The sequence below is a fragment of the Podarcis pityusensis genome, assembly GCF_964106645.2.
Source record: "Podarcis pityusensis genome assembly, chromosome: 4".
NCBI lineage: Eukaryota > Metazoa > Chordata > Lepidosauria > Squamata > Lacertidae > Podarcis > Podarcis pityusensis.
In genome coordinates, this window is record NC_138027.1 from 22,082,681 (window position 1) to 22,100,194 (window position 17,514).

At 46.3% G+C, this 17,514-nt stretch overlaps 2 protein-coding genes across 8 annotated transcripts in view; one reads left to right on the plus strand and one right to left on the minus strand.

The window, feature by feature from the left end:
• Nucleotides 1-17,514, minus strand: part of ALKBH8 (alkB homolog 8, tRNA methyltransferase) — a 229,924-nt gene that overhangs the window by 67,910 nt on the left and 144,500 nt on the right. The gene's annotated exons all lie outside the window — the stretch shown is intronic.
• Nucleotides 4,874-17,514, plus strand: part of ELMOD1 (ELMO domain containing 1) — a 48,761-nt gene continuing 36,120 nt past the window's right edge. For 2 of the 7 annotated variants that reach the window (XM_081003936.1, XM_081003938.1), the window contains exon 1: nucleotides 6,802-6,888. The gene's annotated coding sequence lies outside the window, so the exon portion shown is untranslated. Of the gene's footprint in view, nucleotides 5,106-5,420; nucleotides 5,784-6,801; nucleotides 6,889-17,514 lie in introns of those variants that run through there. The other 5 variants (XM_081003939.1, XM_081003933.1, XM_081003934.1 and 2 more) reach the window with 5 other exon arrangements.

The following is a 17,514-nucleotide window of genomic DNA, read 5'->3' on the forward strand; positions in this document are numbered from 1 at the left end:
TCTTTATTCAGCTCATAGTGGTGAGGAGGAATGAATGAATGTCCCCTCAAAGTATCTGCTTTATATACATTATTTACACAATGGGCTGCACATGATTGGCTAATTCCGGAATTCTACTGTAAGCCAATCAGGTTGTGGATTCGCTTCTATCTGGAGAATGATTGGGTGGTTCTTGCCAACCAATCATACTGCTGCATTGTTCTAGGACCAATCAGACTGCTGCATTCTGAATCCTATTGTTCTAGGACCAATCAGACTGCTGCGTTTTGGATCCTATTGTTCTAGGACCAATCAGACTGCTGCAGTTTGGATCCTATTCAACTCAGTACATAACAGTTATGTACTGAGTTGAATAGGATCCAAAATGCAGCAGTCTGATTGGTCCACAGGAGCCACCCAATCCAGCTCCAGGTGGAAATGAATCCGCGACCTGATTGGCCTACAGGAGAATCTCGGAATTAGCCAATCACATGGGGCCCATTGTGTAAATAATGTATATAAAGCAGACATTCTGGGGGAACTTCTATTCCTCCTCACCACTATAAGCTTAATAAAGAGCATGAAATCCACTCTCGACTCCGAGTATATTTCAGTTTTGTTTTTATAACTTGTGCATTATTTTATTACTTTGGCACCGGTGACAGGCCAGCGTCATCCGCTGCTGAGGAAGCAGGCTAGCTTAGGGGGCCCACACTGCTGCGCCACACAAAGCTCTGTCATTCGGCAGAAGGAAACATCTGCAAGGCTCAGGTGGAATGACCGGGGGACTGCTCCTCACAGCCCACTTCACCCGCCACCTGAGGCCTCATTCTGCCCACCGGTGCCCGTATACTGCCTAGGCACTTCCTACCAAAATCCTTGGTACAATGGTACCTTAATCCATTCCAGAAGTCCGTTCCAAAACCAAAGCGTTCCAAAACCAAGGCATGCTTTCCCATAGAAAGTAATGCAAAATGGATTAATCCGTTCCAGACTTTTAAAAACAACCCCTAAAACAGCAATTTAAACAGTGTTTCCGTGCTCTGCGCTGCGCAGCGCTGCGCTGCGCTGCGCTGCGCTGCTTTCACCAGAAGCGGCTCAGTCATGCTGGCCACATGACCCAGAAAAACTGTCTGCGGACAAAGGCCGGCTCCCTCTGCCTGTAAAGCAAGATGAGCGCCGCAACCCCAGAGTCGTCTGTGACTGGACTTAACTGTCAGGGTTCCTTTACCTTTACCTTTACCTTTACCTTACTATCTAACGAGAGCATTGATCCATAAAATGAAAGCAATAAACAATATACTGCAGTCACACAATCAATCAGTAGCTGAACTGGGTTCCACACAGTCGCAAGAACAAAAACAAAAAGAGCCGCAAAAACAAAAACGCAAAATAAATAGCAAAAACAGACAGACCTCAGCATAACACTCAAAACGGAAGTGTGGCACTCAAATTGGAAGCATAACACTCAAATCAGAAGTGTAACACTCAAAACAGAGCACGTTTGGCTTCTGAATCATAGAATCATAGAGTTGGAAGAGACCACAAGGGCCATCGAGTCCAACCCCCTGCCAAGCAGGAAACACCATCAGAGCACTCCTGACACATGGTTGTCAAGCCTCTGCTTAAAGACCTCCAAAGGAGGAGACTCCACCACACTCCTTGGCAGCAAATTCCACTGTCGAACAGCTCTTACTGTCAGGAAGTTCTTCCTAATGTTTAGGTGGAATCTTCTTTCTTGTAGTTTGGATCCATTGCTCCGTGTCCGCTTCTCTGGAGCAGCAGAAAACAACCTTTCTCCCTCCTCTATGTGACATCCTTTTATATATTTGAACATGGTTATCATATCACCCCTTAACCTCCTCTTCTCCAGGCTAAACATGCCCAGCTCCCTTAGCCGTTCCTCATAAGGCATCGTTTCCAGGCCTTTGACCTGGAACACTTACTTCCGGGTTTGCAGTGTTTGGGTTCCAAGTTGTTTGAGTACCAAGGTGTTTGAGAACCGAAAAAAGTTTGCAAACCGGAACACTTACTTCCGGGTTTGCAGTGTTTGGGTTCCAAGTTGTTTGAGTACCAAGGTGTTTGAGAACCAAGGTACCACTGTATTCCCCAGGCCCAGGTTTGCCCTTTAGCCTCCCACTTCTCAGCAAAAGCTCTCACCAGTGTCCTCAGAGATAAAGCAGTGGTGTGGAGCATCATCTCGGAACTCACTCAGCCCATGATGGAGGCAGGTCTTCCCTTTCTGACAGTTGGCAGGAAACAGGTCCCATGGATGTCCTCTTGAGGCCATGGAGTGAGGCTGGGAAGCAGCTTGGAAGTTGCTCTGCCCGCCATGGAGCTGAGGCTTCTTTCCCAAGGATGGTTTATTTGTTTTAATATGTATAGGCTGCAGATTCATAAAATAGTGGAACATAAAAAACCAACATCTCAACATCAATAAAAGCACCAGTAAATGCTGGTTGGTAAAAAGAGATTCACATGGCAAAGGAATGTCTGAATAACACAGTTTTCAGAATGCGTGTCAAAGAAAGTGGGGATGATTCCTGCCGAACTACTGGCAGGGAGTCCCACAGGGCTAGGTCCATATTATTATTATTATTATTATTATTATTATTCTGCCCTATAGATCTCAGGGCAGTTCACAGCATAAAATCACAATATAAAAAACAGAAAATGCATAATAAAAGCAAAAGCAAAGACAACCCAACATCTCCCCTTCCACAGTAGGCTTTAAAGGCTCAGTCTTCAGCAAAAGCTGAAAGAGCCACAGACGCATGGGGGAATCATCAGAAGTGCCCCCGTCAGAGGATCCCTAATGTTCTGTTTTTATTTCCTTTGTGGTGAACCATGAGGAAAAAACACTCTGCATATAACTGGATGAATCGCCTCCACAACCCAAGGGTGAGAACAAATTTTGAGGCTTAAGCTCTAGTTATCTTCTTGGCCACAAAGGCTGTTGGAGTTGGGAGAATCTCCCTGCTGTTGGAAATCTGAAGTCTGGCTCTCAGCAGCCCTGAGTAATGATTTGTATATGGGCTATCACAGATACACACATGGTAGCGAGAACTGTTGCATCTCCTCACATCACTTCAAACCCAAAGGCATTTCATTAGGCGCAGGGGTTGACATTCAGCTGCCAATCATTAAGGCCTAGGTCTCCCCAGGACTTGTACTACTTCAGACTAATGAGGGTGTGGGGTGTGGAAGAGAACAAACAATGCTCCTCTGTACTGTACTAACAACTTGGTAAAAATTCCCTGTGCATAGAAAACTAGCAAGTCAGGAAGAAGGCTAGGCTAGCACCCTGACAAACTACCTGTCCACGTGCAGGGATTTTTTTTGGGGGGGGGAGGTATGAGGAACATCCAACTATGCCAGCTCAAATACAGGTTGACCACCTCAGTAGGAAATAGGCAGGAATTACACACCAAGCAAAAAAAGAAAAAGGAATTAACCATTGCACAAATTGCAAGGGGTCTGTGTGTCCTACTTTACAGAGGGCACTCCTCTATTTGAGTGGCTGTCTGGTCCAAGTCCAGTTTAAAGATAAAGGACCATAAAATAATAAAGGGCAGGAGCTTTGAAGTTGCTGATCAACACCTAGTCAGCCGAATGAGCAGGCACACAGGCTACAGCACAGAATCTCCCAGTATGGTGAGATCATACCCTCCAACATTTCTCCGATGAAAATAGGGATGTCCCATTCCATAATTATAATTTTACTATTTATACGCCACACATCTGACCAGGTTGCCCCAGCCACTCTGGGCAGCTTCCAACGTATATAAAAACATTAAAAAACACTAAACATTTTTTAAAAACTTCCCTATACAGTGGTACCTTGATTCTCAAACGCCTTGATACTCAACTTGGAACCAAAACACTGCAAACCCGGAAGTGTTCCGGTTTGCGAACTTTTTTCGGAAGCTGAACGTGCTCAAATGCTTCTGATTTGAGTACCACACTTCCGTTTTGAGTGTTACACTGAGGTCTGTCTGTTTTTGCTATTTATTTTGCATTTTTGTGCCTCTTTTTCTTTCTTTTTTGTGACTGTGTGGAACCCAGTTCAGCTACTGATTGATGGATTGCGTGACTGCACTACATTGTTTATTGCTTTCATTTTATGGATCAATGGTCTCGTTAGATAGTAAAATTCATGTTAAATTGCTGTTTTAGGGGTTGTTCTTAGAAGTCTGGAACGGATTAATCCATTTTGCATTACTTTCTATGGGAAAGCGTGCCTCGGTTTTGGAACGCTTTGGTTTTGGAACAGACTTCCGGAATGGATTAATTTTGAGAACCAAGGTACCACTGTACAGGATTGCCTTCAGGTGGCTGGGATAACTCCACACCCTCCAGAGTTTCTCCGATGAAAATAGGAACATCCTAAGAAAAAGTGGGACATTCCTGGATCAAATCAGAAACAGGATGGCTTCTATAAATCAGGGACACTTGGAGGATCCATAGCTGTCAACCTTCCCTTTTTTTTGCGGGAAATTCCCTTATTCCAGCGCCGTTTCCCGCTGCTTCCCGCTACTATCCCGTTGTTAGATATCCCGTAGACTGTCCCCGGGACAGGTGAGGCTGCTGATCCCTTATTTTCAAATCTGAAAGTTGACAGCTATGTGATGATCTGTGAGATGCATTGCAATTTTAAAAAAAAGTGATTATTTCCAAATTCACATCTATACATACAACTCAGCACATGCATATTTTACGTCCTTTTACACATACCCCCCTCTTTTAAAGTGCCTTAGTAGTCACCTATAACAAAGTGGGGGGCGTACAACAGGCCTCAGTAGAGCGGGCCTGACCCTGGCACGACGGGCGGCAGCGCGCATCTCCCCCCCCCCACGGCCCCCTCGCCTCGCACTTCGCAGTCCTCGCCAGTAGGATGCGCCACGAGCGCAGTATCCTTTTCCCTCCATTCAAGCTCGCCGAGGCTGCTGCGCCTCACCTTCCCGGGGCTCGGCGGCGGCGGCTCTGCCTCTTGCGCGCTCCCTTCTCCTTTGATCCCTCCGGCGACCCACATTGCCGGAGCTCCGCCGCAGCTCGCTCCAGGGAGGGAAGCTTCGCCAGCTTGCCTGGCGGCGCGATGGGACTGTGAGAGAGCCCACGGCGAGGAGGTAAGCCAGCCAGCCAGCCAGCCAGCCAGGGGTGGGCAGGGCAGGGCAGGCTTTCCTAACCACAGCACCCCACCTCCGGTCCTCAGTGCAACTCTCTGCAAAATCTAGAGCCTCGCCGCCATCCCGCTTCCTCCCCCACTGCAACCCCTTGCAATTTTTTTGCATTGCTCCCAGTGCTGCATAAATACGCTTGCTTGTATTTATTTATTTTTTTGCATTGCTCCCAGTGCTGCATAGATACCCTTGCATGCATGCATGCGTTGCCTGGGCGGCGCGATTTGACCCCGCATCCTTCGCTTTGGGGTTGGCGGGGGCAGCGGCTGCTGCTGCTGCTGCTCTTTGCAAAAGCCTCGAGCCCGGCGCGGGGGTCGCCTAGCGACCAGCAATCAATTAATCATGGCGAGCGGCGCGAGCTCCCGGGGCGCCGCGCTCGCCCTGCACCCAGGTCCGCCATCTGCACCAGCCGAGCCGAGCAGATGGGCGGAGAGGAGGGAGCAGTTGGCGTGGCCGAGTCGCGGCTATTGATCGTGGCTTCTGGCATCCAGGCTGGTGGTGGGGTCTGTTTTCATTGATGGTTCCTGGTTCATTTGCCGGCGAGGCGCGCTGGGTGTTACTTTCTGGCAAGCTGCAAAATACTCCTGGCGTTTCCTTTCAGTTGAGGGGGGGCAGGCGAAGAAGGTAAGCATTAGTGGGGGGGGGGAGAGGGGAGTTGCTTTCTTTGCATGCTTTTATTTTATCATTGGCCGGTTAACAAGGCATTAAAGAGGGACAGTGCAATGCCTTCTTTGCTGGGAGTGGAATTAAAAAGCCCCTTTTGCCTTCTGAGTTGGCGCGTGGCAAGAGCGTGCCTTTGGTGTGGCTTAGATTCACCCCTGTCCATTCATTCGGCCTCAGGCTGCAGTCCTATGCAAGCTTACATGCGAGTAAGCCCGCTTGAGATCCATGGGCCTTGTTTGGATGTAGGGTTGTGTAGCATCGCTCTGGGGGCCTTTGCCGCTTGGTTCCAGTGGGCCTCCAAGTGGCTTGCGGAACAATTAACAGTATGATTTTAAAAATTGCCTTAAAACCCGAATGAAATAAGGGGGGGGGGGTGTAGGAGTTTTAACCTGCCTATTTTTTTAAAAAAACTGCAGAACACCAAAAAGCAAAATAGCAAAGCAATAAGGGAGGACAATTTCAAGTGGTGCAGGAATGGTGGTTGGTTTTAGCTTCAGCAGGGGAGACCCCCAATAATTCATGGCTGGCTCCAGAGGATTTATGTTTTTCCCTCCTTCCACCCCCACCCCCACCCCGCTCCACTTTCCTGCTTAGCCCCCACCCACAGGTATAGTCTCTGGAGCAAAATCTAACTTGGGAATGGTGTGTGCTCTCAGCTTAAAAGTGACTTCAGGAGAGGTCTCCTTGGAAGTAAGTGGTGGTGCAGCCCCCAATCCCATCCACACGCTTTCTTGGAAGTAAGTCCCGCTATGTCCAGTGCAGCCTCCTCCTTCGTAAGGTTGCCTGATAACTGCAGCCCAGTCCTGTGCATGTCTACTCAGAAGCAAGTCCCCCTTTGCTCATGTGACTTACTTCACTGTAAGTGTGAGCAGGATTGCAGCCTGGATCTGAGTCCCATCCACCCCAGAAGTTAATGTGGCTTAAGTTGGTATGGAAACCTGTAGTTTTACAATGGTTTGTAGATCACTCAGTGATTCCTTTGGTTGCGTGGTCAGGGATGTCTTTGACTCAGGACCAGTGAGATGCTATAGCATCCTTGCTCCCAAGGCAGTAATTGAACAATAAGGTAAATAAAGCCCACCACATTTGCTCAGCAAAGGGTTGAAAAACAAAAAGCAGGATCTGGGCTGGTATCCCAGGTGCCTTGCTCTGCAGTGTGTGTTTGTATGTCGTCCTGATGGCTTGACAAGCTCTCAGCACAAGTGGAGCAGCCAATATGGTGGGTAGCAGGTAACAAAAGCTGCTGTAAGGAGGAAGCAACACCTGATTGCTTCTCATTTGGATTAGAGCAACATACAATATGAGGTGATCTAGGAAGAGGTTTTGGTCCTGAGAGGGAGAAGGGGACCTGTATGAGCAGGATACAGAAATTTCTGTTTTCACAGGCAGCGCCTCCAACCTGTTAGGAATTAGGTTTTGCAGTGGGGAATCATTCGGGTGCCTAAGCTTGTTGCAGCTCTAGATAACACAGTCCTGCCAGCCTGTATTGTCCCTTTAAAATAGGTTAGTGAAGGTGGGGGAACCTATAAAGACTGACACCATGATAGTTGCTGGATCCTTTTTTATTGTTGGTCACCCATCTCCATTTCTCACAACAAAGGGAGACTTTCTTTTATAAAAGGGGGTTGAAAAAATCCACCTGCACGCTTAAATATATCCTTGTTTGCTGCTTGTTTTTGTAATTGGTATTTGCAAAATTATTGAATCATATAAGTTTATGGCCTCAAAGACTTTGCTTTGCTTGTTTTGTGTGTGTGTGTGTGTGTGTGCGCGCGCCGCGCAGGTCCATCCTCCCCTCCCCCAAATAGATTTGCATGCACAGGACATTTCACTTGTCTTTTGTTAGTTTATGATACAGCTAAATGGAATATATATTCAGAGTGGCTGCAGTGTCACTTAGCTATGGCCTGATTCCATCAGAAGCAAAAATCTGCTGCTTGCAATAAATATATGAGCAGTGTCTCCTGCCTCCTTCTCATTCTACTACGCAGTGATAAATAACTCCTGTCGTGTAAGCAACACTACAGGAAGATGAAATCTCCTAGCCTGATAACCTTTTAATATTTCGAGAGTAAATTTCTGAAGCTGTGATCAGCTTAAATCTCCAAACTATGTGGTGTTTTTCCCCTCATGTTATAGCTTTGTATACTTACATGGTGCTGAAAATACAACTTTGCACGTTTTTAAATCGAAACACATTCTGCAACTTCTTTGACCTGTGGTTTCCTATTTTACTTCGTTTCTATAAAACTCTGCATCCAGATTGGTTGTAAACCTTTTGCGTTTGTTTGTAATCGTATTTCAGAAACCTGCATTTGTTTGTTGCCCACTTGATGGTAATAACTGCAAACATACCCTTTTGCAGAAAATATTCTGGAAGCATGCTGTGAGGGTTGCGTTGATGGGGGCTAGATTGCTAGCCACACAGTCTAGAATGTCATCAAAGGATTTTGACATTTTAATGTGTGTTTAATTTAGCTTAGGCAGTCATCAGGCTCTATAGGATAAAAGCTGCATTAAATAATGATGCACCCAACTAAAGTATTCCTCTGAGCTGTAATGTCTGTTGAATGACAAAATATATTTTCTATGTTGCCTTTGCCTGGGGATCCTAACCTATTGGTGCTGGCAGATGTAATAGAACTAGGCAGCTAAGCCACATTCCTGTTACAAAACGCCAAGGTGGTGCTACATAGGCTGATTATACTTTCCTTTTCATTTTTACACACACACACACACACACACACATTGCTGGTGATAGTCCCAGCAGTGGGAGTGTGAATATACACATAACTCCAGATGGTAGCTGATGTCTTAAAACAGGTAATCTAAAATCTGCTTCTTGGCGTCGTTCCTGCTTTTTGCAGAGCCATGAGTTGTTAGTGAGCATAGCAAGTAGCTTTGCTTGCTGTGTATATAATATATAGACCCTGCAGCACACTTAGCTTGCCAAGTGCTCGAGCAAGCCTGTAGATTTGAGGCCGGAACTGCATATTTGGTGGTGGAATCTGGGTCTCTTGTCAAAAGGTTGGTGATGGATTGGCGATGGGGAATGATTTTCCGGAGGGAAGCAGTGGGAGGGAAGCTCAGCACCGAACTGGAGTTCCAGAGATTTGTTTTGCCAGAACAGGGTCCACTTCCCTCAGGTGATATAAAGGGGATATCGGAAGTGATTTAAGAGCAAGTGTGGCATAGTGGCAAAATCCAGGTTTAAACCCCCACTCGACCATCAAGATCACTAGCTGACCCTGGATTAAGCTGCGGTTGTTCCTCTGGTGGTGGGTTTAGATCGGGCAGAGAGATATCCCTCTGCCCAGCCCTGCTAGGCCTCCACTGGCAGAGCTCGTCATTCCACCTGCCAAAGGTGCAGGTGAGTGCAGTTGCTGCTTGCAGCATTCCTGCCAGCAGTAGCTTGCAGCAAGGCCTGGGAGGAGAAGGCATTCTTGGGAGGGATTGAGTCAAGTTGGGGGCGCTGGCCCTGCTGCCATCATGTCACAGCATCGGGCCCTATCACTGTGCCAGGCTGGCACAGCGGTTTGCCTACTCCCACTCTTGCGCTGTGGTTGGATGTGGGTGGCGCTGTGGTCTAAACCACTGAGCCTCTTGAGCTTGCTGATCAGAAGGTTGGCGGTTCAAATCCCCGCGACGGGGTGAGCTCCCGTTGCTCTGTCCCAGCTCCTGCCAACCTAGCAGTTCGCAAGCATACCAGGGCAAGCAGATAAATAGGTACCACTGCGGCAGGAACGTAAACAGCGTTTCCGTGCCCTCTGGTTTCCGTCACAGTGTTCCGTTGCCCCAGAAGCAGGTTAGTCATGTTGGCCACATGACCCAGAAAGCTGTCTGTGGACAAATGCTGGCTCCCTTGGCCTGAAAGTGAGATGAGGCACCACAACCCCAAAGTCACCTTTGACTGGACTTAACCGTCCAGGGGTCCTTTACCTTTACCTTTTACCTGCCATGTGTGGCTGCACTGTGGAGGAAGCAGTGGCTCTGCCACTCCCTTAAGATGCGTCGCTACCCAGCCAGGGTTTGGGATGCAGTGCCAGTTCCTATCTCTCAGCCTAACTTACATCACAGTGTTGTTGTGAAAATAAAATGGGGCAAACCGTATGTGTCAGGAGTGGGTGTATTGTTTTGGTGAAAGGCCACATTCCATCAGGCAGAATCTGCCCAGGACCAAATAACTGATGGAGCCCAGAGAGAGTGGAGCCTGTCCCCCTTTTTCTGTCTTGTCACCACCTCCTTTTCCCTCTCCATCTCTTTTTTTACACACCCGGCATCTCCCCACCCCCCTTTCACAAAATTAAATAGAGGGCCACCTGCGGCCCACTCTGTACATACTGTCTAGAACTCCCTGGAGGGAAAGGTGGGCTTGTAACATAGATACAAATAAATTGTGTGTCTTTGTTAGAGGAATCCCCAAATGTCAAGGGTAATATTTATTTCATTCTGGAAAGCACCTGCCCCAGATTGAAGTGAGAAATGTGCAGTGTGAGTCTTTGTAGGCTGGCTGGTTCTGATTGCCTCTGAAATTCAGGCCAACATCAGAGGCAAGGCCCAGCACCTTCTCTGAGGCGGCATTAGTGGTGGTTGCAAATTTTGGCCAGATACAAAGACCAGCCAAAAGCTGTGCATCCCTGTTCCTGTATTCCCAGTGATTTGTGGTGCTACCTGTTCCGTATCCCAGTGCTAGCTCCTTATCTGCAAAGCCCACAGCACTCACTCTGGTTTCTTAAAAATTAGCTGTCGTAACAGAAGAGTCATTGTAAGGGTAGAGGGCTGGACCAGGATGTGGGAGACCAGGGTTCAAATTCCACCCTCAAGCTGCGTGGTCTCTCTCAGCTCTGCCTCACCTACCTCTCAGGGTCATTGTGGGAAGGGAAAAACATGTATGCCTCCTTGAGCATCTTGGAGGAAAGGTGTGGTATAAACACCATGACAAAATAAAAGCTTTGTAAGTTTTCCACTGGCTGTCTTTCGGATGCCAGGAGTCTGTAGTGAAACAGACGCTGCTAAATAATTAATGCTTTCTGCCGAAGGAACTCAGCAATGGACGAGAGACGTCACCCCTTGAGTTGAGATACCATCATTGTGGCTCACTTTACCAACTTACTGTAGCCTGAGTCTTGCGGTCCTGGACACCGCGCGCCAGATTTTGCAGAACATCAACACAAGCACTGAAGGAGGATTTTCTTGGACTCTGCTGCTTCTGCCATTTCCTCTTCTTTTTTGGGTATGTGTTGAGGAGCGTTGCCATTTAACAGCTGTATAGGAAGAACTTCCATGAGAAGTTCACAGGTTTTGGGTAGCCACTATTTGTTGTCGTTATAATAATAATAATAACCATTTATTATTTATACCCCGCCTATCTGGCTGGGTTTCCCCTGTGGGCGGCTTCCAGCAGAATATTAAAATACAATAATCTATTAACCATTAAAAGTTTCCCTCGTTAGCCTTGTTCCTTCCCTGAGTGCTGACGGAGAACTTGGGGAAGGGTCTCATCTCTGGCTTGGTGCTGTGCTTTGGGGGCCCTTGGAATGCTCTTTAATACACAGCATGATACATACACAGCGGGTGGCGATGTGGGTTAAACCACAGAGCCTAGGGCTCGCCGATCAGAAGGTCGGTGGTTCGAATCCCCGCGACGGGGTGAGCTCCCGTTGCTCGGTCCCAGCTCCTGCCAACCTAACAGTTCGAAAACATGTCAAAGTGCAAGTAGATAAATAGGTGCCACTCTGGCGGGAAGGTAAACGGCGTTTCCGTGTGCTGCTCTGGTTCGCCAGAAGCGGCTTAGTCATGCTAGCCACATGACCCGGAAGCTGTACGCCGGCTCCATCGGCCAATAAAGTGAGATGAGCGCCGCAGACCTAGAGTCATCTGCGAATGGACCTAATGGTCGGGGGTCCATTTACCTTTGCCTTATGAAGTCTGGATCTACATTAAAAGTAGCACCATGTCTCTTTAAAAAACCATGGTGAAAGGGTCCTGGGAACTACAGTTCGTTGAGAGTGCTGACAGATGTTGGGAGACTCCTATTCCCCTCAGAGAGCTATGGTTTGCAGAGGGTGCTAACAGCCAATCCCTTTCATGAAATTGTGTGAATTATGGCTCTGTGAGGGGAATAGGTCGTACGGGTGCCAAACTCGAATCAACTGGGATGGCCAAATTTCTCGCCCACAAGTTGTCCACGAGTTTTAAAGGGGGGGGGGGGCTTATTTATCTATTTTTTTCACTTGCACAGCAATTCATTCTGCTTTGTATTGTTTCTGGTTTATCAAGTAATTGGAAGGATATTGACACTGAGAAAATAATTACAGCTAGCCCTGAAGATAGTTCAGTCATTCGTGTGGAAGAAGTGCTGTGAGCTGCACTGGAATCTAGGAAAGGGTTTGATAAGGCCCTTGAGCTTAATCTTTCATGCCCCTCTGCTCTGTAACAAACTAAATACTGTAATGGCAGTCATTGGATGAATAGGTCTCTCTGTCATGTGTGTTCACTTCATATTGTTTTTAAATTCAGCTGACTTTTTTTTTTGGTATTGGTTTAAACCGTGTTTTAGCTGTTTTGCTTGATTTTGTACCTTGAGACATGTGTGGAAGGCAGTTAATAAATAATATTGAGGTCGGGGAGAACTGTGGCTCAGTGATAGAGCTGGAAGTCTTGAGTTCGAGTCCTGGCCACTCCAAGTTGGGCTGGGAAAATATTGTGTCTGAAAACTCAGAAAATAAATACAAAGGGGTGGGAGAGCAGGAAAAAACAAACCCCGGAAGGGCCATCTGACATCTCTCATGGGGGGGGGGGCTTAAAAAGACCACCTCCTTGTGTGGCGGGGGCAGGGACCACTCTGCACCAGCTTCGGACAGGTGGAGATGGTTGTGTGTGGCCGTTCTGGCCTTGTATGATTTTGCTTCTACATGCGATAGCCGGGAACTCAATCCCTGTGTCTGAGGAGATCTACCTGTATATGTGTAAAGGCATCACGGTACAAACATTTGTATACATGGACTTTATGAGGAAGAGGGTTGGTGACTCCTTGCCACAGCTCATCACTTGGTCCTGTTTTGTTCAACTCAGGGGGCCCAAGCAGGGCTTTTCTTGTCTCTTAGGAACGGGCAGAATAAAATATGATCAGGTCAATAATGCCTACAACTCATTCCAGGAGCTGCTATTAATTTCCTTCTGACATCTCTTTGATCAGAAAACAGGAAGACAGATGTCTCTGTTTGTTGGCTCTGAATTCTGTTGATTTAATTGCAAACAAAGCCAAGGAATTCAGCTGCAAATTATTTTTTTTTAATAAGCAGCAATAAAAAAAAATCCCACATTACTTCTGTTGACAAACACTCTTGAAAATGCACATCAGGAAGCAGAATGACTCAATTTACACCTTACCTTTCCTTGCTGTTTTTTTTCTGTTTTCATCTTTTATCTTCCTCTAGATCTCCCCCTCTTTAGCATATTTTTTAACCTTGCATTTTTTTAAAAACACGCCCCCTCCTAGTTAAGCATCTTGCCAGGATGAAGGATCTGCTCTTTTCTTGATTGCGCCAAAAGGACCTCTTTTAGCTTCCTCCTTGTGCTTTGGCAGAGGTTGAATTCTCCTACCATGATGCAACAGAGGCAGGATTCATCTCTGAAGCAGTTGTGTGAGTGTACATTGGAGGCACATTTTGTATTTTAAAAATACATCTGGACCTACGGTGTGCTGCCAGTGAATGGTGCCTTAACCCACTGCCTGCCACATCCATCTTCATCCTGATTTCTGCCAGAGTCACCTCCTCGGCTTCCAGCCACACAGTAAACCCAATGCTTTCATCTCTCCTTCTCTGGCATCAGGTGCCATTTTGAAACTATTTTGGGTGGGGGGAGGCACTTAAGGAGCTTCGAGGGGCATCACTGGAAAAGTGATGTTTGGAATCCTAAGTTGCTGGAAACCACAGGAGGGGGAGAGTGCTCGTGCGTTCGAATCCTGCTTGCTGGTTTCCCACAGGCAACTGGTCAGCCACTGTGAGAACAGAATGCCGGACTAGATGGGTCATTGGCCTGATCCAGCAGGCTCCTCTTACATTTTTATGCTGAGGTAAAAGAAACAGTCAGGACACCTTTGGTCCCCCAGGTGTTTCTGAACTGCAACTCCCATCGGCCTTAACAAACATGGCCGATGATCCAGGATGATGGGAGTTTTAGGTTAGCAGCGCCTGGAGGTTTCCAACACATGTGGTAAAATACTTAAACATACCTTCCACTGCCACTTTTAATTCTCACCTTCCAGAGCTGCTTTTCCTTGTCTTAAACATAATCTAGAAGTGTCAGAATCAGGGGTTAACAAACTTTTTCAGCAGGGGGCCGGTCCACTGTCCCTCAGACCTTGTGGGGGGCTGGACTGTATTTTTGGGGGGGGGGGATGAATGAATTCCTATGTCCCACAAATAACCCAGATATGCATTTTAAATAAAAACACACATTCTACTCATGTAAAAACACGCTGATTCCTGGACTGTCCGCAGGCCAGATTGAGAAGGTGATTGGGGCAGATCCCGCCCCTTGGCCTTAGTTTGCCTACCCATGGTCAGGATGGTAATGCTAGACTAGGCCACAGGTGAAACCACCAGTCCATGCAGCATAACAAGCTTTTGAAACAGCTTCTGTGTGGCTCCTGGTCATGTATATTCATCCGAAGAGTTGGTCCTGATGAATGTGCCTTTGCTGGTGGTGCCTGCAAAGCCCCTTTCATCCACACCCCCAGCTTTACCTGCCCCTCACCTGATGTCATATATGATGCTGGGATCTGGGGCAGGTGGGCGTGGCTGGACTGGGAGGCTGGTGGACCAAATTCGGGCCAGGCATTCCCCACCCCAATTTAAGGATTTAAAGGTAAAGACATTAGTACTATAAATTGGGCCCCTGAAAATGCACCAGCAACCAGGGCAAGTGGTTTGATATTAGGGTAAGCTGTTCCTACTGCCTCACCCCTACAAGCGTCAAGGTGATGGCATTTTGCACCTTTTCAGTTCTTTGGTTGGAGAAACGCACAGCAAGTTTCGAATGACTGTGAATTTCGGAGGATTGCCTTGTTTTGGTTCTCGTACCGTTCCAGAAACTGCGAATTTGATCCATTTGGCAAACTAAATTGAATCGCACCCCCAGACTCTAACTATTGGCCATGCAGGATGAGGTAAACACAGCAGCCTCTGGAGGGCATCAAGTTGGGGAAGGCTGCTTCAGACCAAAGGCCAAACCTATTTAACCTTTCACCCTGCCAAGTAATTGCAAATCACATTCCGGGCACTTAAAGAATTGGATGGCTGGCTCAATCAGGGATGTCTGCAGATGCTGAGTAAATCTATGGAACCAGCTGTTAATTAGACTGCGTGTCCGAAGAGAGCAAAAGTGAGCACTGATGTACATGGTTGTTCTCAACTTAAGGTCGCTGTCAAATTAGGGAATAGGGGAAGGCAGCTTTCCCTCTTGCTTTTGCCTTTCCTTTTTTGCTTTTCTACCCCTCTCCCCACCTCCCGTCTTGGTACAACATAAGGAACATCAAAGGCATCTTCAGGGAGTGTTAGAAGCCAAGCTTGCCTGCCAAGGCATTAATGAAATCAGTTTGCTGTTAGCCATTCTTTCTCTTCTCCTCCTCGTTGTCCTCAAGCAGGTGCCACTGCTGTCAGTAGTAATTGCAGCTAAATTCAGGGACAGCAGCAGGAACCAGGCAGTCAAAAGCAATCTTGATGAAAGAGGCTTTCGCCGGCTGGGGCTCGCGTAGTTTTGCAGCGAGCACTCATGATATCCAACAGGAAAGTTGCTTTTGAGTGCTTTCCCTTTTAGCAGGTGACATTATAATTTATTCACAGATCTTTCTGAAAGAAGAAGAAAGGGGAGAGATCAGTAGGCAGGATAAAAGGATTGCATTCAAACGAAAACAAAAACCTCACTGCCTCTCTGGGTTGTATGGTACAATTGGCCATGTTTTTATCCCAAGCGTGCTCAAAATGTTGGGAAGGAAGGTCAATAGACATGGGTGCATGTCTGCCCTTTTACAGTCTTTTCAAGTGCAGAATCCTTAGTGATTGAGTGTCATACCATGATGTGGTCGCATAACAGTGGACCCAAGCATCCCTCCCCAACAGGTGAACTGAAATTTTAATACTTTCCTGATAGCTCCAAAACGCCTTTGCATGATGAAATGTCCCCCTGTGCTAAAAATACTGGATTTGGTTGGAACCACATTCATGCTATTCCCAGCTGCTTCACAGTTAGGGAGAGGCAGAACTTCTTGATTCTGCTGCATAAAGTTTTGGAAGAGCCCCAAACCAATCCATCACAAGTGCTTTTGGAGTTAGGCCAGGAAATGGAGCCCCATTGGATCTGGGGGTTTAGCCCAGCACAAAAACTTTCTGTTCCCCTAAATGCAAACTGTGTCTGGGAGGAAAGTCTACCTGCTTCTTTTTTCTATTTTTTTTTAAAGCAATTTATTAAATTTTACAATAAAAATAAACATGATAAACAATGTAACATTGATCTTAACATATTTTCACATTTTCTTTGGACTTCCTCACATCTCCCGCTCCCATTTTCATCGTTAAAACATTTTGTCAGCAATTTATCCTCTTATTTAAATTCTTATATCCCTTCTATATTTCCTAATCTTATAATTCTCAGAAGAAGCTAAATTTCACAGTCTTACTTATTTTCTTAAAAACTTCTAAATTTAGTGGTGCTCAGTTATTTTGATCTAGCATCTTATTTAACATTCACTCAAATTGCAATACTTTTGTAAATAGTTCTTAAATTTCTTCCAGTCCTCCTCAATCCTCTCTTCTCCCAGGTCACGGATTCTGCCGGTCATTTCAGCCAGTTCCATGTAGTCTATCAGTTGTATCTGCCATTCTTCCAGTGTGGGTAGATCTTGAGTTTTCCAGTGTTTTGCGAGAAGTATCCTTGCTGCTGTTGTTGCATACATAAAAAATGTCTGGTCCTTCTTTGCCACCCCTTGGCCGACAATACCCAAAAGGAAAGCCTCTGGTTTCTTAGTGAAGGTATATTTAAATACCTTTTTCAGTTCATTATAAATCGTTTCCCAGAACGCCTTCACTTTAGGGCAAGTCCACCAGAGGTGGAAGAACGTTCCGTCACACTCTTTGCATTTCCAACACTTATTATCAGACAGGTGGTAAATTTTAGCAAGTTTGACTGGGGTCATATACCATCTATAAATCATTTTCATTACATTTTCTTTCAGGGCGTTACATGCAGTAAATTTCAATCCATTACTCCACAACCTCTCCCAGTCCTCAAACATGATATTATGCCCAATATCCTGTGCCCACCTTATCATAGCCGATTTAACCGTTTCGTCTTGTGTATTCCATTTCAACAGCAAGTTATACATCCTTGAAAGTACCTTAATCTTTGGTTCTAACAATTCTGTTTCTAATTTCGATTTCTCCACCTGGAACCCTAGTTTCTTATCATTTTTAAAAACTTCTTTAATCTGAGCGTAATGTAACCAATCTCGCACTTTGTCTTTCATTTTCTCCAGATTCTGCAATTTCCAATTGTCTCCATCCTTTTCTAGTATTTCCCAATATTTTGGCCATTTAGCCTCCATATTGGGTCTTTTTCGGGCCTTGGCTTCCAAAGGTGAAAGCCACCTTGGTGTTTTATTTTCCAGCAAGTCTTTATATTTTGTCCA